Here is an 18,106-nt window from a genome sequence, read left to right as displayed (position 1 = left end):
GCATTTCCTGACAGCAAAAACATCCCCTCAGAAAAACTGCAGTCAGTGGTAGTTGACTAAACTACCCCGGCACAGTGAGTCAGCAACACTGTGTTTGGCACCTGACACCTGTTCCCAGGCCCAGGTAGAGGCAGGCATATTGCTGACCTGTCTACACAACAATCGGAGATTTTACTGTGGCTTGGATAGACATAGAATCATAGATGATTAGGGATGGAAGAGACCTCAGGAGGTCATCTAGTCGAACTCCCTGCTCAAAGCAGGACCAATCCCCAACGAAATCACCCCAGCCAGGGCTTTGTCAAGCTGGGCCTTAAAAACCTCTAAGGATGGAGATTCCACCACCTCACTAGGTAACCCATTCCAGTGCTTCACCACCCTCCTAGTGAAATAGTGTTTCCTAATATCCAACCTAGAGCTCCCCGACTGCAACTTGAGACCATTACTTCTTGTTCTGTCATCAGCCACTACTAAGAAAAACCAAGCTCCATCCTCTTTGGAACCCCCTTCAGGTAGTTGAAGGCTGTTGTCAAATCCCCCCTCACTCTTTTCTTCTGCAGACTAAATAAGCCCAGTTCCCTCAGCCTCTCCTCGTAAGTCATGTGCCCCAGTCCCCTGATCATTTTCGTTGCCCTCGGCTGGACTCTCTCCAATTTGTCCACATCTTTTTTGGGGGGGGGTGCGCAAAACTGGACATAATACTCCAGATTTGGCCTCACCAGTGCTGAATAGAGGGGAATAATCACTTCCCTCAATCTGCTGGCAATGCTCCTACTAATGCTGCTCAATATGCCGTTGGCCTCAGGACCTTAGGAGGTTATCTAGTCCAAGCCCCTGCTCAAAGCAGGACCAATCCCAACTACATCATCCTAACTGCCCTAGGTAACCCGTTCCAGTGCTTCACCACCCTCTTAGTGAAATAGTGTTTCCTAATATCCAACCTAGACCCCCCCCATTGCAACTTGAGACCATTGCTTCTTGTTCTGTCATCTGCCACCACTGAGAACAGCCGAGTTCCATCCTATTTAGAACCCCCCCTTCAGGTAGTTGAAAGCTGCTATCAAATCCCCACTCATTCTTCTCTTCTGCAGACTAAATAAGCCCAGTTCCCTCAGTAAATCATGTGCCCCAGTCCCCTAATCATTTCCATTGCCCTCCACTGGACTCTCTCCAATTTGTCCACATCCTTTCTGTAGTGTGGGGGCCCAAAATTGGACACAATACTCCAGATGTAGCCTCACCAGTGCAGAATAGAGGGGAATAATCACTTCACTTGATCTGCTGGCAATGCTACTACTAATGCTGCCCAATATGTTGTTAGCCTTCTTGGCAACAAGGGCACACTGCTGACTCATATCCAGCTTCTTGTCCACTGTAATCCCCAAGTCCTTTTCTGCAGAACTGCCTCTTAGCCAGTCGGTCCCCAGCCTATAGCGGTGCATGGGAGTCTTCCTTCCTAAGTGCAGGACTCTGCACTTGTCCTTGTTGAACCTCATCAGATTTCTTTTGGCCCAATCCTCCAATTTGTCTAGGTCACTCTGGACCCTATCCGTACCCTCCAGCAAATCTACCTCTCCCCCAGCTTAATGTCATCTGTGAACTTGCTGAGGGTGCAATTAATCCCATCATCCAGATCATCGATAAAGATGTTGAACAAAACTGGCCCCAGGACCAACCCCTGGAGCTCTCTGTTTGATAACGGCTGCCAACTAGACATACCTGTGCTAGCTTTAATTTAGCAAAAGCAGCTAAAAACAGCAGTGAAGACACAGCAGCATCGGCTGTACAAACCCAGCTGGGACTCAGAGTACATGAATTTGCATTCCTTGCCTGAGCCAGGTCCATGCCACTGCAACCTCACTGCTATTTTTAGCTGTGCTAGCTAAATTAACACTAGCCTGGGTATGCCTCCTGCCACTGCAATCACCCCTCTGACCGCAGTGTTGACATAGTCTATGTTGCTCCTGTCTTTTGCTCAGTGGGACCCAGTTAGGGCCAGTCAAACAAATGGCAAGTATTTTCCAGGACAACATTTCAAACAAAACAAAAAGAAGAGTTCACTTAGTTTGAAACTGGATTTTTTGGGGTCCCCGCCCCGCACAAAATCAGCAGCTTTGTTTTGAATCAAACTGTTGTTTTATTTCAGTTTTAAAACACTAAAAAGGCTGAAGAATGGTATACACCCATCTCACTCAGTACTTGTGTAGAGGCCCTCCAATCATTAATGCATCTGTCTTCAAAATGCCCCAAGAGGCAAGGTAGAGCTAGTATCCCCATTGTACAAGAGGAAACCGAGGCAGAGAGATGAAGGTCCAGAACCTTAAAAAGGCATTTATGCACCTACTCACCTTGATTGCAATGAGAGTTAGGTGCTTAAATATCTTTGAGGATCTTATGCGGTTCTTGCCTTGGAATCTCTGTTCTCTATTCTGTATGCTAATGCAGATACCTTCTTGTCCCATCTTCGATGCAAATGAGGGAACGGGAGTTTCCTTAATCCTGTCATCCTTATCCCAGGGGTTTAGGTGTGTATCCCACTGCCTTTTCATTGCTTTTTGTAAGCCTTTCTTCTGATGCAGATTTGGTTCAAGCAGAGGCTGCGGGGGGCGGGGGAGGGGGGGTGTCTTTCGTGAGTCAGACAGGCTGGGTACTGCGCCCTGGTTCCACAAGAACACAGCACTGCTAGGTAACATGCCTGGCTTAACTTTAAGTGTCTTGCCATAGCGAACTGTCTCCCCTCCTCCAGTTGAAGGAACATCTGACTCCTGTAGATAATCAGCACAGGCACCCTGCTGGTTGTACAAGGGTCCCTCTGTTGCTGGGAATCACAGACCCCAAGATTTGGGAGCTGGACTTCCTCTGTCCACAGCAAATAAAAGGGTGAGATTCCCATGAGAGGCAATAACAAACACTGACACAGGGAAAGGTTTCCAATCACTCCGTGAGTGTTTTGATGGAAGCTGTGTGTGTTGCAGAAGTGCCATTCATCTCCACAACAATGGGATTGATTAATTAGCCTAGGCGGTAATCTTATGACAATCCAATTTAGCTGCATAGCAGCTGGATAGGCTCAGTGGAGAGCAGCTGCTTTGGGAAAGCTTGCAGGGTGTGGGCCCTTGGCACAGCTAGGCAGGAAGTGGCCATAAAGGGATCTGCACCATTTGAATGTGCAGCCAGAGGGGCGTCATATCCCCTCCACATTCCTGAGCTGGACTTTGGAGCGCCCCAAGCAGGGGCTGCCTACGTTCCAGTGACCCACTGAACCCAGTGCATCCTGGGACCAGCATCTGGGAGCTGAGTGAGCACCATGTCTCCCTGTGGAGGCTCAGTGCCCTGATGCGGAGAGCTCCCCTGGAACTAGGAGCACAACAGGAGGAGAAAGACCAGCCAAGAGCCAGATCAGCCCGGCCCAGGACCATAGGCTCCGACTCCATGGGTGCTCCGGGGCTGGAGCACCCATGGGTTAAAATTAGTGCCTGCTCTGCACCCACCAGCAGCCACGCTCCCTGGCCCACCCCGCATCACCTCCTCCTCTGCCTCCTCCAGTGAGCGCCCTTCATCCCCGCTCCTCCACCAACCTCCCAGTGCTTGCCGCCGTCAAACAGCTGTAGCAAGCTCCTTTCTTCGGCAGCACCGTGGGGGTGTGCAATCCAAAAACTTTGGAGACCACTGGTGTAGGGCACCAGGAAATTTGGAGCACCAGTTGCCCCAAATTTCCTGCACCAATTGCCCCAAATTTCCTGGTGCTCTACGCAGCTGCATGCTGCATCCAGCTCCAGCAGCCAACCCGATCCCCCCGATGGCTGAGCCAGCCCCCCGTGGGCTGCGCACAGAAGGGCCCAGGAAAGCTGCCTCCACCCCTGCCCCACCCCTTCCCCTCAGCCCCTGCTCCGCCCCTCCTCTTCCCGCCCCTGCTCCACCCCAGCCCTGTCCCCACTCCACCTCTTCCCCCGCAAATCCTGTCCCCTGAGCTATGTGTCCTGGCTGCTCCTGCCTCCCAAAGCCCTTGGGCTCAGCCATCCCCAGCCCCCCGGAGGCCTGGGGCCGGCTCCCCCACAGGGGGCCTGTGTAGGGCACCACAATCTCTAGGGACAGCCCTGGCCAGGCCAGGCACTGGATCTGAAGGGTCACGAAATGTTTGCATTTTTATCTCACCAACTGATTGTGAAATGCTCAGGGAGAGATTGGAGAGGCTACAGAAACAGCAAACCCAGTAATCACAGAGGATTTCAACTGTCCCCCATGTCACCTCAGGACGGGATGCAGAGATATTATTGGACAGTCAAGGTGTTACAGGAGCACTCAGGGAAGACAAGGCCATTGCAGAGAAGGTAAATGAATTCTTTGCATCAGTCTTCACTGCAGAGGGAGATTCCCACACTTGAGACATTCTTTTTAGGTGACAAATCTGAAGAACTATCCCAGAGTGAGGTGTCATTAGATGTGGGTTTAGAACAGATTGATAAACTAAACAGTAATAAGTCACCAGGACCAGATGGGATTCACCCAAGAGTTCTGAAGGAACTCAAAAGTGAAACTGCAGAACTACTAACTGTAGTCTGTAATCTATTGATTAAATCAGCCACTATACCAGATGACTGAAGGATAGCTAATGTAACACCAATTTTTTTTAAAGGCTCAAGAGGTGATCATGGCAATTACAGGCCAGTAAGCCTAATCTCAGTACTGGGCAAATTGATTGAAAATTCTGTGTTTTAGTATAGTATCAGACACATAGATGAATATGATATGTTGGGGAAGAGCCAACTCAACGTGCAGCAGCAGTCAAAAAAGCTAACAGAATGTTAGGAACCATTAGGAAAGGGATAGATAGTAAAACAGAAAATATTATAATGCCCCTATATAAATCCATGGTACCCACATCTTGAATATCGTGTGCAGTTCTGGTCACCTCAGCTTCAATAAGGTATTAGAATTGGGGGCGGGGGGGGAAGTGCAGAGAAGAGCAACAAAAAATGAATAGGGGTATGGAACAGCTTCCATATGAAGACAGATTAAAAAGACTGGGACTGTTCATCTTAAAGAGGCGACTAAGGCAGGGCATGATAGTGGTATATAAAATCATGAATGATGTGGAGAAAGTGAATAGGGAAGTGTTATTTACTGCTTCACATAACGCAAGAATCAGGGGTCACCCAATGAAATTAATAGGCAGACGGTTTAAAACAAACAACGGGAAGTACTTCTTCATACAACACAGTCAACCTATGGAACTCGTTGCCAGGGGATGTTGTGAAGGCAAAAAGTGAATTAAATAAATTCGTGGAAGATAAGTTCATCAATGGCTATTAGCCAAGAAGGTCAGGGACCAACTCTATGCTCTGGGTGCCCCTAAACCTCCACTGCCAGAAGCTGGGAGTGGATGACGGGATGGATCACTCAATAAATTGCCCTGTTCTGTTCGTTCCCTCTGAAGCACCTGGCAATTGGCCACTGTTGGAAGACAGGATACTGGGCTAGATGGACCACTGGTCTGACCCAGTGTGGCTGTTATTATGTTCTCAACCCTTCATAATTCCTGGGCTATGAGTCTGATGCTAACAGGCTTCCCCATGGGCAAATCTCTCCCTGAACTGGGTGCTGCAGCTGGCGCAGCTTCCTGGCTCCACTGTCTTCTCTGATGGTGAAGATCACGGGGTGGAGAGAAGGAGCTCTCGGCCCCTGCTCCTATCTGAATGCCTCTGCCTCCCCCCAACACACGCACACGCACACACACACACAGAGCTGACTGCGGATTTCAAGCTGGGATGAGCAGGCAGCAGTTCTGCTGGGCTGATACATTATTTACAAGGGGGCAGGGAAGGAGAAATAGCCCAGATGCTCAGAGGAGATACAGGCACAACCACTGTCCGACCCCTCACCCCCAAACCTTTCCAGTTCTATGTCAGTACATGACTAATGCTGTATGTGCCAGCCCGGTGTGGCCAGGTGGGAGCTCGCATGTTGCCCATGTGGTCCATTAGCACCCCAGCATACACAAAACTCCCACTTGTAGGAGGGTGGACTCACCGCTGACTGGGCATGGTGCAGCAGCTCGTTCCTTTCTAGTGCCCCTTGCCGACGGTCACTCCAGTCCCATGGTAAATCTGCCTCTTCTGATAAAGCAGCCCTCTGGCCAGGTCACACTTTGGTCCCACCCCTTCCAGGCTAACAGAGTCCAACAAACAGCAGTCCCTTTCCTTACACCTGCTCTTTGGCTCTGGGCTCTGAGGTCTTCACACCCTCCTTTCAGGGCTTTACATTGTCCTGATCCCCTTATGTCAGGGGCCTCACACCACCCTGCCCAGTGAGGTGAGGGAGCCCAGGCCTATCCACTACACTGGGGTCCAGTCCAGGGACCCTACAACTAGCAGCCAGAGCTGCTCCATCAGGCTCTTCGCTTCTGCCTCCTTAAACTCTTTCCTCCCCTAGCCTGCCAGCCGGGCTCTCCTAAGCCTCTTTAAGGTCACCCCTCTTTCAGAGCCAGGAATCACAGGGCTCCTCCTGGAATCCCCAGGAAACCCCTGTCTGCCACAGGCTCCAGCTTCCATCCCTCTGAAATTTCCCTTTCTCCATTTCTAGCTGGACACTACCCAGGGCTCCGGCTCTCCCTGGCAGTCCAGAGCCTGCCTTTTTATCAGCACACGTCACTGACTCTGCTCCATCCCAACAGCTGAACTCCACCTGTCCCGACCACAGGCTCTCTGTTCAAGCAAATTCTCCAACTGAGCTTCTGCCTTGACCCTACCCGGCGCTCCACACTCTCCTCCCAAGACAAGGACTGCAGCACCCCCTTGCCTCTCCTTTCTCACTGCCACTTTCCTCCTATCCTGGGCTTCCTGCCTTTCCACTAACCATCCAGCTCCTTCCCCAGCTGGGACTCATCTCAAATTGGGCCTGGGCCACTTTCCAGGTACAACAAGGTGTGTAAAGCCTCTCAAACCCACATTATCCCTTCCCTCATCTGCATGGAGCAGCCACCCCATTGCACCATCTCTCAGGGGCTGGCATACTGCGTGGACTGTAGCCTCAGCTGTGCCTCTTGCAGTTTTCCCTTCCAAACTCTTTCTTTCTCTTTGTTTCCTGCCTCTCCCCTCTCCAGCCCCTTTTTATCACTGTGTATCCCACAAATCAAAGGAACCAACTTCCGAAATCAAAGGCATTGCTCCCGGGTTTCCACAGGGCAGAGCAGCCTCTGGGGATGTGTGTTTTGCCCTGTCAAGACTCATCAGCCACCCGGTGTGGTGAAGAGAATGCTGAGAGTTCAGGTCACACCTGCTGTATATACCAAAGGAAAAACTGTGAGACTGAAAGGATCCCTGCCTGCAAAGCCAGCTGTGGAGAGGTGTTACAATGTGACTGTGCAACCCACACTGAAACCAGTGGGACTCTTTGTCCCCTTCCAGTGCCTGAACCACACATAGAGATTTATGAGGCCATTACTGCCCCTGACCTAAGGCATCTAGTCCTTTGGCTAAGGAGGCAATACTCCTTGCTGTAGTTCTAGAGGTTGCAGGATCAGGACCTACAGCTGACCCACACAAGGGGGCATTACAATTATTTGGCCAGCTCACAGTGTTGCTGACACCAAAGCTTTTAATTCCTCATCTCTCAAGCTTTGCAACATAAAGGATCACCGTGTTAGCTGCTAGGAGCCAGGTGGGTTGCACCAGACTAGCATACAACCTTCCATTTAAAGATCAAATATCCATGATCACAATTAAAGAATCAAAAATAAATCAAAAGCATTGCCCAATATAAATGCCATCTGCTTGGACTTGCCTCTTCCTTGAGAGGCAAATAGAACTTGACTTTAGCTTGAGGTCACCAGCCAGGAAACCTGTGCCTTCTGTAAACCCAATCTTTAAAACTATGATGCAGACACAAAGCAACATATAGAAATCTATGGAATCCCTCTCACCCTTACTCTCCATCTCCTCAGAAAGGGCAAAACTGAATGGGCCATAGAACTTGATCCATCCTCACATTGAGCTGAATCCTGAAGTCTGTTGGGAGGGTGAATTTCACCGTTAGGTCGCAATGAAGCAAAACTTCTATTGAGTCAACAGGAGCTGCTTCTTCTTCTTTTGCCAAAGTGCTTCAGGATGTGGTCCATTCATTGTATGAGAGGCAATGTATACTGGTGGCTTGGGCAGTGGAGGGGAAGCCAAGTGAGATGGGACTTATTTAGACCTAGGCAGAAATTCCTGTTTTGTGAGAAATTCTGACATTTGAAAACGTGTTTTCATTTGGAATCAGAAGGAAAAGTTACCACTTTAAAATGTCTCCCTGAATAGAAATTCTGAAAAAATTAAATTGAGAGACATTGAAATGTTTCATTTCAATAAGGATGAAGCATTTATAACATATCTAAAATAGTAGTATAATATTTTACATTCATTATAATATATTAATATATAAAATCAAAACAAAATGAAACAATAAAGTTGAAACAAATCATTTTACCTGATCATAATGAAGTGTTTTGACTTTATTGGAATGAACCATTTCAAGAATATCAAAACAAAATGAGTGAGTGGAAACAATTCAATGCAACGTGTTTCCATCAAAAATATGTAGAAGCCGGCACATTCCCATTATTTCATTTTTGAACAAACTGCATTTTCTGATAGAAAACGTTCGGTGTAAACTTTTTCCAACCAGCTCTAGTTCTGTACTTGTCAAACACACTTGATACCATTTTTTCTTAAGATCACAAGTTTGGTTGATAAAGGCAACTGTGTTGACATAACACACATAGGCTTCTGGAAGGCATTTGATTTTGTTCCGCATGACATCCTAATAAAAATTTAGCACTTTACAAACTCAGTGCAGCCACGTCAAGGAATTAAAAACTGATTAACTGATATATATCAAAAAGTAACTGGAAATGTGGGGCTTGTCATCCAGTGGGGGGTGTTTCTGCTCTGGTCCTCACTATGCTATTACATGATCCTATATAATTCAATACCTTTATCAGGGATCTGAAAGGAAGTATAACATAATTGCTGGCAAAATGTGCAGAGGACAGAAAAATTGGCATGGTAAATAATGATGGGGAGAGGTCTGTTAGACAGACTGCTCTGGCATGCGTGGTAAGGTTGGTTTATTTGCATAGCATGCATTTTAACACAGCCAAATGAAAGGTCATACAGCAGGAACCAAGATTACAGGTCACACTTACAAGATTTGGGGGGGGGGGTACTAAAGTACACTGGAGAGCAGTGACACTGAAAAGGACTTAAGAGCTCATGATAGATAACCTAGTGAGATGCTGTAACTAAGAAGGTGAGTGCGATCTTTGGATGAACCAGCAGGGGAATATCAAGCAGAAAGAAGAATTTCTGTTTATGGCATTGGTGAGACCATTACAGGATGCTATGTCCAGTTCTGGTATCCACACTTCAGAAATGATGTTGAAAGATTGGATTTGAGATCTGGAAAACTTGCTTTACAGTCAGACTCAAGAAATTCAATCTATTTAGGTTTCAGAGTAACAGCCGTGTTAGTCTGTATTCGCAAAAAGAAAAGGAGTACTTGTGGCACCTTGATGAAGTGCATCCGATGAAGTGAGCTGTAGCTCACGACAGCTTATGCTCAAATAAATTGGTTAGTCTCTAAGGTGCCACAAGTGCTCCTTTTCTTTCAATCTATTTAGTTAATCCAAGAGAAGTTTAAGAAGTGTCTTGATCGTGGTCTACAGATACCTACAGGGGGTAGAGATTTCTGATACTAACCTGCTCTTAAGCAAAAAAGGTGTAATGAGATCCAGTGACCGGATGCTGAAAATAGACAAATTCAGGCTAGAAGTAAGGGGCACATTTTCAACAGTGATTGTAATTAACCCTTGGAACAAATTCCCTAGGGAAAGTGGTGGAGACTCCATTACTGGAGGTCTTTAAATCACGACAGGATCTTTCTAGAAGAGATGCTGTAGCTCAAGCAGAGGTTATGGACTTGATGCAGGACTGACTGGGTAAGAGGGTCTGGCCTGTGTTATGCAGAAAGTCAGACTAGATGAGCATAATGGTCCCATCTGGCCTTAAAATCTATGACTCTATTCCTAGCTCTGCCACTCACCTACTGACTGAATTTGAGCAAGTCCTTTTCTGTGCCTCTCTATCCACTCAGCTCTTGTCTGTCTTATCTGTTCAGATTACAGGCTCTTTGAGGCATGGCTGTCTCTTGCTGTGGTTGAATAGTGCCTAACACAGTGGGGTCCTGAATTCAATTGAGACCCCTAGGTGCTACTCTACTACCAACAACAACAATAGCAGGGATGAAATAATCCAAAACCTTGGCTCTAAACAGGTCCAAACTTTAGGTGTGGGCTTAGGGTTCTGAGATTCTGAATCTGGATCCAAAGTTTGCTAGGTTACAGGTAACATGGCTATGAACATGGTACACAGTGTAGACAGAGAGAGCTCAGTTGATGCCAATGTTGCCAACTCTTATGATTTTATCATGAGTCTCTCAATATTTGGTGCTGTACTTAAAACCTCAACTCCTGGATTCTGGGATACCATGAGAATCTCAGCTTTCATTTAAAAAAGGGAAGATTTTAGCTCTCCTGGTTGTGGAGAAAAGTTTGAAAACTGACCCCTAAAGGCAAAAAAAGCAGAAAGCGAATAGAAAGAATCTCATGTGGTTTTTTTTAATCTCATTATTTTTAAGCCGATCTCATGATTTTTTGGGACCTGTGCACTCATTTTTGAATGTTTGAATCCAGCTGTTCTCTTTAGGCCATGGTGAAGCAGATTGGCAGTGCAGTGCATGGGAAGCTGTCACTGATGCGAGCTCGACTCTCTCTGATCTGGTTCATACAGAGAGGACTCCAGTTTCCCAGGCTGCCAAGCCAACCCCTTTCCCTGATAACACATTTATTGAAACATCGTTTTTCTCCAACAAACCAACCAACCTAGCCCAGCAACCTTGCACGCAGCTCCAGGATTTCTTTAGCAAGCCCCAAATCTCTAGCAGCTCCCAAAGGATACCTCAGTGATTTGAACATTGGCTTGCTAAACCCAGGGTTGTGAGCTCAATCCTTGAGGGGGCCATATAGGGATCTGGGGCAAAAACTGGGGCTTGGTCCTGCTTTGAGCAGGAGGTTGGACTAGATGACCTCCTGAGGTCCCTTCCAACCCTGATATTTTATGATCACACCCTTCATTTGGTGACCAATGGGGTACAGCTGGCTGGTATCAGCTGTAGGTACTTATACGCCCAAACTTATATTTACCATCATAGCACTACTGTCGGGGGAGGGCAGTGTGGTAAACCCCATTGTACAGATGGGAACTGAGGCACAGAGAAGCCAAGTGACTTGCCAAGTGTCACATAGACAATTGGCATAGAGTAGGGAATTGAATCTAGGTCCCCTGAGTACCTCATATCACTGGAGCATCCTTCCTGCCTGGTATGATCCATCCTCTCCTTTTCCCCATGCTTTGATGAGCAGTGAAATGGTTAACAATGCTGACATTTAAAGTCTCATCATTGGCATCTGAGTCAGCACCCACTGAAATTAATGGGGCAGGTCCCACCTCTGAGAGTCATTGTTTTAGGTTCTCTGCAAACTCAGGCAGGCGGATGATATTTCAGACTGTACGTATTGGTGTCAGTGCAAAAAGAAGGAGACTATATGTCCCTTATTACTAAAGTATCTGAGCACCTCTCAAGCTTTGAATGCAATTTTTCCTCACAACAGCCCTTTGGGGTAGGGTTGTGCCATGATCCCCATTGTACAGATGGAAAATCAAGGCATAAACCGTCCAAATTACTTGCCCAAGGAGTCTGTGGTAGAGTAAGGAGCTGAACCAGGTTCTGCAGAGTCCCCCACTAGCCCATCCTTCCTCCACCTCTCATTGTGAGGTCAGTGTGATTCCAGCCCTGGAGAAAGAGGCTAGGGAGTTGTCTCCTCCCAGTGTCCTCAGGCTGGAGGAGCTGCAGGGAAATGCACTGTAGTTCCCCAAGAAGCATCACTGCAGGAAGTTAAACAACAGCCTTGAGCAGAGCATGGAGAGGTACTTGCAGAAGTGACAATGAAACTGTAAGACTTTCCTAACCTTTTATCAAAGTGGCTCCCATTTCAGGGAAGGGGAAGTGATAGTGAATTCTGAGCAAAGGAGCCAAATCTTTATGCAGAGACCTTCATTAAGTGGAGGTTAGTTTATTTGCTTTTTAACCCAGTGCAAATCTATTGGGCCAGATTCAGCCCAAGGATGCCAGGTGGCATTCCCACCTTAAATTATTCAGAGGAGTTTCTAGCAGGGAGGGCTGTAGGTCAAGTTGGAGGTGCATTGGTAGAGCTGTTTGGGTGCCCAGGCCTGGAATTGGGTTGGGGCTGCAGTCCAGGATTCATGGGGCTGTAAAGAAACTCACCTCTGAGACGACTATTCCATAATTATCAATGGTAGGCTTGCTTGTTCCTTCCTCCGAAGCATCCATTACTGGCCACCACAGGTAACAGGACCCAGGACTAGGGGGACCTTTGGTCTGATCCAATCTGTTGGTTCCTGTACTAATAATTTCACTGTCCTGCCAGCTGGAATTGTCCCCCATGCCAAGGGAAAATATAGAATGTGGAAGGCAGTATAAAGCGAGGAAATAACCAAAGATCTGCCTGTAGCGAGGCCAGGAGCAGAAGGGGATGCTGGGAATCTCTGTTTGGAACAAAACCGCAACTCTTGGCACCAGTCTTTCAAAGCTGAACAATTCTAAGTCCATCGAAGCCAGCTTCCTCTGTTCACTGGGGAACTTGTATTGTCCTTGAAATAAAAAAGACTTTTGAAGCTGAAGCAGGGCTGCAGCCTTACGATATTAACATACTTATGTGACTGAGCAGCTCAGTAATCCCTGCTGTAAGCAGGCCTTCTCACCACAAGGTAATGAGAGGGACAGAACCAACGTGCTAGGTGACAGGCTAAACTCATTCTCTTAGGGACGCCAGCCAAGGCGCTGACCCCCGACCGGGGCCCCCTGGTTTTCAGCCATCCTTCCTGGGATTGCTGATGTTTTTCAGCCCCAGTGGAGAGTGCATGGTCTGGACTCACGCTCTGCTACCGGCTGGCTGGTTTGTCAGGGTAGAATAAAGCTGCTTTGATTCGTGACTCATTTCCCCTGAATTTAGTGGTCCATTCATGAGCCTCCTCATTTATCAGGCTGTGGAGTCTGAATAGGAGTCCTGTGACTTTCTCATCAAATTCAAAGTCAGCTCCCTGGGACGGAGGCTGTGTGTGTCTGTATAGTGCCTGGCACAATGTGGGTCCAGGACTGGGGTTCCCAGTGCTGCAGTAATACAAAGTGTAAGTAATGCAACTCAGACCAGACCTACTCTGAAAGGTGCAGGGTGGTGTAGAAGAGTGGACTCGCTGCCGATGTGTCCCCTCATGGCTGGACGTGGCATAGCAGCTCTTTCCCCATCTAGTGCCCCCGGCTGACGGTTGCTCCTGTCCCATTGTTGTCCACCTCTTCTGAGAACTCGGCCATCTGGCCAGGGCACGTTTTGTTCCCACCCCTTCTGTGGTACCCCATTCCCAAGCCCACATAAAAGAATACCCAAAGTGCCAGTCACTTTAGCTTCTCTTCCTGAGGATGGCCTACACCCACAGGTCTTCACCTAGGATCGTCAATGTAGACCACTCATAGAAATCTCAGCTCACATATTTCTAGACTCTCTTATCTCCCAGGACTTTACTGAGCCCCATCTCAGGCTCCCCACAACAAGAACCCCATAACTCCCGCCATCTTGGTACTTCTTTCATCTCAGCTCCATACTGAAGAATCTTTCAGGCCTGCTGTAGGGAGAATCACACCTCCTGTTGTCTTCGCCTTTATATTGTCCAAACCCAGGGTTTCCCCTGCCTCTAACAGCTTTCCTAACACCCTCAGCTTCCTGGCCTTCTTTCCTAGGTCCCCTGCCCTCCTTGCTCCAGCACTTCTTGATGGGGCTCAGCAGATACCTGGAAAGTGCTTTCTGGCTCTTATTTCAAAGCATGGCCTCCTAGGTTTCTCTCTGCTTTTAGCTCAAGAGAGAAAATTCCCAGCAACCTTTCTCCTGGCTTTCCTCTGTGGCCTTCCTTCCACTGCCCTCTGCTCCTTCCTTTATGAAGGCCCAGCTTCTCCCCAGCTGGGTTTGATCGCTGTTTATGCCTAATATCCCTCCAGATGCTAGCCAGTAGCCTGATGAGACTCACGCTCCTGAGAACCCAGATTAATCAGTGTGGGGTTGATACACCCCATCATAGGTGGATGTTCACAGGCCATGAGCATTGGCTTCACTCAGGTCTTGTTGTCATCAGTTCTCTCAGCATGGACCATAGCTGATCCCATGGATGTCAGTGCAAGTAGAAGTAGGCTAAGGCTGAGCATGGTTGAAAATCCCACTTGGAATGCACAGATCACTGCGTAGGGGGATGATCTTGCGGTTAAGGCACTGGCCTGCAACTCAGATCTGGGTTCAATTTCTGTCTCTGCAACAGACTTCCTGGGTAACCTTGGGCAAGTCACTTAGCCTTGCTGTGCCTCAGTTCCCCATCTGTACAGTGGATGCTCTCTGAGGCAGAGACTGTCTCTCACAGTGTTTGTACAGTACCTAGCACAAAGGGGCTCCAACCTCACTGGAGTCTCTAAGTTCGACCGTAATACTATTAATAACCATTCTCTGGGGGAAGATTACTCCTGGAAATCTGAAAAAGCGATGGCCGGTATGTCCCCTGGCCATTTTCATATTGACACCAGGCTGGACTGGAAGGCATTGCCATCTGATGGCTGTTCACGGCTCATCTGAAATGAGTCTTAGTTCTGCTCCCACTGTTAAAAGGGGCATTTGTTGGGAAGCTGCTGCAGAGAGGCCAAGCACTGACTGGATCACAGGGACTGAATTCAGTTCTTGTCCCTAGAGTGGGTCCCTTCAGGTCAACTGAGTGGGGAAGCCTAATTCTACTCACCTGCAGCATTCCATGGAAGCCATTGTGATGCAGTTAGGCCTGTGAGTGAATGCCTGCAGGACCGGGCCCTTGCTCTGTGGTGTGTGATGGATCACGGGTGTTCAATGGAGTACATGGTGAGAACACACAAAGTTGGAGTAAAAAACCAAAGGAAGCTAGTGGGGAAGGGGCTTTGCCATCTGAAGTGTCCGCAAATTTGTCTTTAATTGCTAGACTCTCACTTCTCTGCTTAATTAAAAACTTTGCAGGCATCTGGTAAATTATGCCCTTCATTCCTATCAAAGCAACAGAAGCAATTTCTAACTTTCGGCTACAAACTTATCTCCATCTAACAGGAAATGTATTTTTTAAGCAAAATAGGGTGGCGGGAAGAGAAGTGTTTAATTAAGAAGAGAGATGTGTTAGGCCCAGCTCTGGAGGGCAAAGTGACACTGGGAAGTGCTACTGAGAGCTTCACAATGTGCACTTCTCTCCAGCCCCTCAGGCTCAATGGGAATAGCACGCTCATTTAGACTATTATCCTTCCTCGTTAGAACTTTCCATACATTGTCTAATTAACCAAGCCCCCTACATGAAGCAGGTAATGCTTCTCCTCATCCTTATCCCTATGGAAGCACCATACTTAATGTCAGAGAGAGCCATTCCAGAGACAAATCACAATTCCAGTTGTCTGTGGTGCACATCTTTAATGCTCTATAAACAAAGGAAGATGGAGGCTGGCTGGCATGTCTACAGAGGCAGAGGTTAGGTAGTTTGGGTGAAATTCCATACTTTCAAATGGTTAACTTTAAGAACATCAGAACAACCATAGTGGGTCACCCCAATGGTCCATCTAGTCCGTATCCTGGTGCTTCAGAGGAAATAAACAGAACAGGGCAATTATTGAATGAATTATCCCCTGTCATCCACTCCCAGATTCTGACAGTTGGAGGTTTAGGGGCACCCAGAGCATAGAGTTGGTCCCTGACCTTCTTGGCTAATAGCCATTGAGGAACTTATCTTCCACGAATTTATCTAATTCACTTTTTGCCTTCACAACATCCCCTGGCAATGAGTTCCATAGGTTGACTGTGTGTTGTATGAAGAAGTACTTCCCGTTGTTTGTTTTAAACTGTCTGCCTATTAATTTCATTGGGTGACCCCTGATTCTTGTGTTATGTGAAGGGATAAATAACATTTCTCTATTCACTGTCTCTATACCAGTCATGATTTTATAGACCTCTGTCATATCCTCCTCAGTCATGTCTTTTCTAAAATGAACAGTCCCAGTCTTTTTAATCTCTCCTCATCGTTTTTGTTGACCTTGTCTGTACCTTTTCCCATTCTAATATATCTTTTTTGAGACAGAGCAACCAGAAATGCACACGATATTCAAGGTGTGGTTGTACCATGGATTTATATAGTGGCATTATGGTATTTTCCATTTTACTATCTATCCCTTTCCTAATGGTTCCTAACATTCTGTTAGCTTTTTTGACTGCCACTTCACACTGAGCAGATGTTTGCAGAGAACTAGCCACAATGACTCCAAGATTTCTTTCTTGAGTGGTAACAGCTAATTTAGACCCCATCGTTTAGTTGGGATTATGTTTTCTAACGTGCATTACTTTTCATTTATCAACATTGAATCTTCTCTATCATTTTGTTACCCAGTCACTCACTTTACTGAGATCTCTTTGTAACTCTTCACAGCCAGCTTTGGACTTAACAGTCTTGAATAATTTTGCATCATCTGCACTATTTGCCACCTCATTGTTTACTCCTTTTTCCAGATCATTTGTGAATCTGTTGAACAGAACTAGTCCCAGTACAGAATCCTGGAGGACCCACCATCACCCAGTCACCTTGCCATTGTGAAAACTGACTATTTATTGCTATCCTTTGTTTCCTGTCTTTTAATCATTACTTATCCATGAGAGGACCTCCCCTCTTACCCCATGACTGCTTACTTTGCTTAACAGCCTTTCGTGAGGGACCTTTTCAAAGGCTTTCTGAAGGTCCAAGTACACGATATCAGCTGGATTACCCTTGTGCAAATACTTGTTGATGCCCTCAAAGGATTCTAATAGATTGGTGAAGCATGATTTTCCTGTACAAAAGCCATGTTGACTTTTCCTCAGCACAGCATGTTCATCTATACGTCTGATAATTCTGTTCTTTACTATAGTTACAGCCAATTTGCCCGGTACTGAAGTGAGGCTTATCGGCCTGTAATTGCCAGGATCCACCTCTGGAGCCTTTCAAAAAAAAAGGTGTTACAGTAGCTCCCCTCCAGTCATCTGGTACAGTGACTGATTTAAGCGTTAAGTTAGCAGTTCTGCAATTTCATATCTGAGTTTCTTCAGAACTCTTGGGTGATACCATCTGGGCCTGGTGACTTGTTACTGTTTACAGAGTAACAGCCGTGTTAGTCTGTATTCGCAAAAAGAAAAGGAGTACTTGTGGCACCTTAGAGACTAACCAATTTATTTGAGCATAAGCTTTCGTGAGCTACAGCTCACTTCCTCAGATGCATATCGTGGAAACTGCAGCAGGCTTTATATATACACAGAGAATATGAAACAATACCTATTCCCACCCCACTGTCCTGCTGGTAATAGCTTATCTAAAGTGATTTCCAGCACAAATCCAGGTTTTCTCACCCTCCACCCCCCCACACAAATTCACTCTCCTGCTGGTGATAGCCCATCCAAAGTGACAACTCTTTACACAATGTGCATGACAATCAAGCTGGGCTATTTCCTGCACAAATCCAGGTTCTCACATCCCCCCCACCCCCATACACACACAAACTCACTCTCCTGCTGGTAATAGCTCATCCAAACTGACCACTCTTCAAGTTAAAATCCAAGTTAAACCAGAACATCTGGGGGGGGGGTAGGAAAAAACAAGAGGAAACAGGCTACCTTGCATAATGACTTAGCCACTCCAAGTCTCTATTTAAGCCTAAATTAATAGTATCCAATTTGCAAATGAATTCCAATTCAGCAGTTTCTCGCTGGAGTCTGGATTTGAAGTTTTTTTGTTTTAAGATAGCGACCTTCATGTCTGTGATCGCGAGACCAGAGAGATTGAAGTGTTCTCCGACTGGTTTATGAATGTTATAATTCTTGACATCTGATTTGTGTCCATTTATTCTTTTACGTAGAGACTGTCCA

Source organism: Lepidochelys kempii, chromosome 10 (assembly GCF_965140265.1).
Source record: "Lepidochelys kempii isolate rLepKem1 chromosome 10, rLepKem1.hap2, whole genome shotgun sequence".
In the NCBI taxonomy this organism is placed as follows: domain Eukaryota; kingdom Metazoa; phylum Chordata; order Testudines; family Cheloniidae; genus Lepidochelys; species Lepidochelys kempii.
The sequence above is the reverse complement of the archived record's forward strand: the minus strand, read 5'-3'. Positions refer to the sequence as shown.